Below are 5,027 nucleotides of genomic sequence, written 5' to 3' on the forward strand. Positions count from 1 at the left end.
TTATTAACCGATTTTGATGAAATTTGGTACAGGGAGTTTTTTCGGCACAAGGACGAACGCTATTGAATTTGGAAGAAATCGGATCAAATTTAGATATGGCTCCCATATATATGTATCGCCCGATTTCGACAATTGGGGTTACGTTGCGCTCTTTTACAAACGGATCGTCACCAAATTTGGCAAAAAATAATCTTTTTTGTAGCCCTTCAAATCTGCAAAATTTCATCCAAATCGGTTCAGATTTAGCTACAGCTCCCATATATATGCATCGCCCGATTTTCCCAAATTAGGTCATAAAACCCTTATTTATCAACCGATCTTATTCAAAGTTGGCTAAATGTAATCTTCTATAGCAGTAACTATATGTGCAAAAAATCATCGAAATCGGTTCAGATTTAGCTATAGCTCACATATATATGTACCGCCCGATTTTTCTAAATTTGCCCATAAAACCCTTATTTATCAACCGATCTTACTCAAAGTTGGCTAAATGTAATCTTTTATAGCACTAACGATATGTGCACAAAATTGTCGAAATCAGTTCAGATTGAGATATAGCTCCCATATATATGTATAGCCCGATTTTCCCAAATTTGGCCATAGAACCCTTATTTATTATCCGATCTTACTCAAAGTTGGCTAGATCCAGTCCTCTATAGTATTAGCGGTATGTGCAAAATTCCATCGAAATCGGTTCAGGTGTAGATATAGCTCCCATATATGTATCGCCGGATTTTGAAAAATTTGCCCCTAATAACCTTATGTTTGACCATACAGGCCTCATCTTACTCAAATATTGCACAAGGTAACCTTTTGTGGTATTAATCAAACCCGCAAAATATTATGCAAATTGGTTTAGATTTACATATAGCTTCCATATATAACATATCCATAGCCCGATTTTCCCAAATTTGGCCATAATACTCTTAAAGGGTGATAAATTTGGTAAAGGGAAAACGCGTGTAAATCGGTGAAATCGTTTATTTAAAAAATCAAATTAAATTTCTTTTTCAAGTTAGTATAAAATTCAGGAAAAATATGCAGTTAGGCTTTCGCTTTTCCAAATCCGAATTGCCCGGCCTCACGCTTGACACCTGCCATCAGATTTTGTACAGCCACCTTGTCCACCTTCTTCGCCGCAGAAAGCCAGTTTGCCTTGAACTGCTGCTCGTCCTTAGCAGTTTTTTGGTCTTCTTTAGGTTCCGCTTGACAATAGCCCAGTATTTCTCAATTGGTCGGAGCTCTGGCGTGTTGGGAGGGTTCTTGTCATTGGGAACCACCTGCACGTTGTTGGCGGCGTACCACTCCATGGCCTTTTTACCGTAATGGTCAGATGCCAAATCCGGCCAAAACAGTACGGAACAACAGCTATGAAAATGTTGCTTTTCAAGCCACAGGTACAGATGGCTTGCCAAACCAGATATTTCTTTGCGAACTTTGACAGTTTTATGTGCTTGAAAATATCTGCTACCTTTCCCCTTCCTTTTGCCGTATAAAACTCCTGTCCCGGAAACTGCTTGTAGTCGGCTTTGACGTAGGTTTCGTCGTCCATTACCACGCAGTCAAACTTCGTCAGCATCGTCGTGTACAGCCTCCGGGATCGCGCTTTGGCCGTCGTATTTTGTTTATCATCGCGATTTGGAGTCACTACCTTCTTGTAAGTCGATAGTCCGGCTTGCGGCATCTCGGAGAGAGAGGTTAGGGTTTCGCTTGAAACTACCGGCAACTCTCTTTGTCGTCACAGCGGCTTCCGGTTTTCGATTTCCCCCCGATCCAGACTTCCTGGCTGTCGACAAACGTTCCCCAAACACTTTAATTACATTTGTAATGGTTGATTTGGCAACTTTTAGCGATTTTGCCAGCTTTGCGTGCGAGTAGCTCGGATTTTCGCGATGCGCGAGCAAAATTTTGATACGCTGCTCTTCTTGCTTGGACGGCATTTTGACAACTGAAGAGTGAATTCCAAAATCAAAATAGGAGCAACATTCTACACACACACCTTCAAAATGAGGGGTGTTCAGGTTTTTTAAATGCAAATTGAAAGAAATACGTCAAGTTTATATTGACCAAATTAATTTCATCCGATCCGGCTGAAATTTGGTACATGGTGTTAGTATATATTCTCTAACAACCATGCAAAAATTGGTTCACATCGGTCCATAATTATATATAGCCCCCATATAAACCGATCCCCCGATTTGGCTTGCGGAGCCTCTAAGAGAAGCGAATTTCATCCGATCCGGCTGAAATTTGGTACATGGTGTAAGTATATGGTCTCTAACAACCATGCAAAAATTGGTTCACATCGGTCCATAATTATATATAGCCCCCATATAAACCGATCCCCCGATTTGACCCCCGGAGCCTCTAAGAGAAGCAAATTTCATCCGATCCGGCTGAAATTTGGTACATGGTGTTAGTATATGGTCTCTAACAACCATGCAAAAATTGGTCCACATCGGCCCATAATTATATATAGCCCCATATAAACCGATCACCAGATTTGACCTCCGGAGCCTCTTGGAAGACCAAAATTTATCTGATTCAGTTGAAATTTGGTACGTGATGTTAATATATGGCCTTAAACACTCGTGCAAAAATTGGTCGATATCGGTCCATAATTATATAGGCCCCATATAAACCGATCCCCAGATTTGACCTCCGGAGCACCTTGGAAGAGCAAAATTCTTCCCGTTCGGTTGAAATTTGGTACGTGATGTTAGTATATGGTATCCAACAACCATGCAGGAATTGGTTCCTATCAGTCCATAATAATATATAGCTCCCATATAAACCGATCCCCAGATTTGACCTCCGGTGCCTTTTGGAGAAGCAAAATTCATCCGATCTGGTTGAAATTTGGTACGTGGTGGTAGTATATGATATTTAACAACCATGTGAATTGAAATTTGTGGATGACAGTCTTTCGTAGAAGTTTCTACGCAATCCATGGTGGAGGGTACATAAGATTCGGCCTGGCCGAACTTACGGCCGTATATACTTCTTGTTTTGTAAAATTTGTTTAAATTTAACGAAAAATATTGTAGGGAAAATTGTTTGGGAATGTATGGGAAAGTAGGGAACTGTAGTCAGATTGAGACAAAGCACCCATAAACATGTACCCCTTAATTTTCTGCGCAACTGCGGTTTATCTCCCAGACCTATATCAATGTTACCCCACAAATGCTTATGATTACCAATTCAGTAAGGGTGGTTTAGGGTATGATATATTTGGCCCCGCCCGACTTTCTACTTTACTTAGTTTTTTTAGTTCATTCAACTAAGTTACGCAAAAAATTATTACAGTAAAGGAAACTTTCTCCAAAAATAATAATTCCATGAGCTAATATAAAGTTATTTATTTATTATTTATTACAATTCTAAAAACTATAATAAGCATTAAAGCACTAGCTACAAGGGCTATCGGCTTAATATAAAGTTAAATTGGCTTTAGTGAAATAGAGCCCTCACTTTTTTTTTGTTAATGAAATGATAGTGCAATTTCAAGATGATTGTTAATGCATTATATTGTGAGGGATACAGGACCCAAATATAATACAGCACCAGATATAATACTGTGCTTTGTTTGTCATTTTGAAGTAATTTCAATCACCAATAAACCCCAAATAATACAGATCTTAATGGTTCCTTATTATTTCGTTATTATATACTTAAATTTCCTCTATACTTTATACTTTAAAAAATATTAATCGTCGGGTGTATGACATACACTGCATATTTAGCAACATATTCAAAGGCCAAGATTTTCATACATATATTGCCACATTTTGGTCAAAGTTTATTTCAGCATGCATTTGATTCGATTCGGTTTTGTTTCCTGTTCACTTAAGCAACCAACGAATAGTGTAGTGGTACGGTAATAAAAGACGAAAAATGACGACAAGAGCCTGAAAACAAAAAAAATACAAAACATATACAGAAAAAACATATTACATGATAATATTTTAATTTTAAGCAATGAATAAAAAAAATATTTTATATGAGATCTATAAGTATAGCCTTTATTATGTGCACCGACTGCACTATGTCTAAACATTGGCTTAATTTTTAGGAGGCGACTGCTGTAGCTTTGATTTTGGCTACAGTCAAAAATTTTTGTAGTAGTCGAGCACTTTTGTAAATAGGTTTTAAATTATTACAAAACGTGCCGTTACAAATCTTAATCATGAATTGAATTTGAAAAATGCAACATAATTTTCATGCTACACAGAAAATTAGTTTTAAAATCCATTTTGGTTGCAGTAGTGTACGTGTGTATGTGCATATGGGTAAATAGACCATGCATGTGACATTTCGGAGTAGATTATAGATTTTTTTATAAATCTTAAGTTACTCTAGTTAAAAATTATCGCTAAATTGTTGAGGCTTTACCAAGGGCACAATGCGCAATGACCAAGGATTAAAAGGTATAATCCTGACAGTAACTAATACGAAGAAGATTATAGAAATGTCCATATATTAAGGCAATTTATACTCTCCAATATAAGATACAGGGTATAGTAACAATTTCATTATAGATTGTCATTAAATCTATGACGGTTTGATGCCGACAGTCCATTTGTAAATAAGACAATCTACCATCATCGAAATATCAAAATTTTGTCTACTTGGATCCAAAGATTTTAATCTTCCCTTAAGGACTTTGGTCATTTGGCCAAAGATGCAGCTTCTCCACAATATAGAGGCAGATTAAATCACTATATAAGAAAATACAGTTCTTAATCAGTTTATATAGAGGACTATATTAATAATTATGAACCTATATGAACTAAGTTTCGCAAGGTAATTGGAGGGTCAAATTTAAAACGGATCGGATGATATATGTTTCTACAAGAGATTTCAAAACTAAATGTGAGGATCGGTTTATATGTATAATTATGAACCGATATGTACCAAGAAATCATATACTGACATCACATACAGAATTTCAACAGTATCCGATGAAATTTGCAGCTCCAGGAAGCGCAGGAAATCGAATCTAGGGATTGGTTTATAAGGGGGCTATA

The sequence above is a fragment of the Haematobia irritans genome, chromosome 1 (assembly GCF_050003625.1).
Source record: "Haematobia irritans isolate KBUSLIRL chromosome 1, ASM5000362v1, whole genome shotgun sequence".
In the NCBI taxonomy this organism is placed as follows: Eukaryota; Metazoa; Arthropoda; class Insecta; order Diptera; family Muscidae; genus Haematobia; species Haematobia irritans.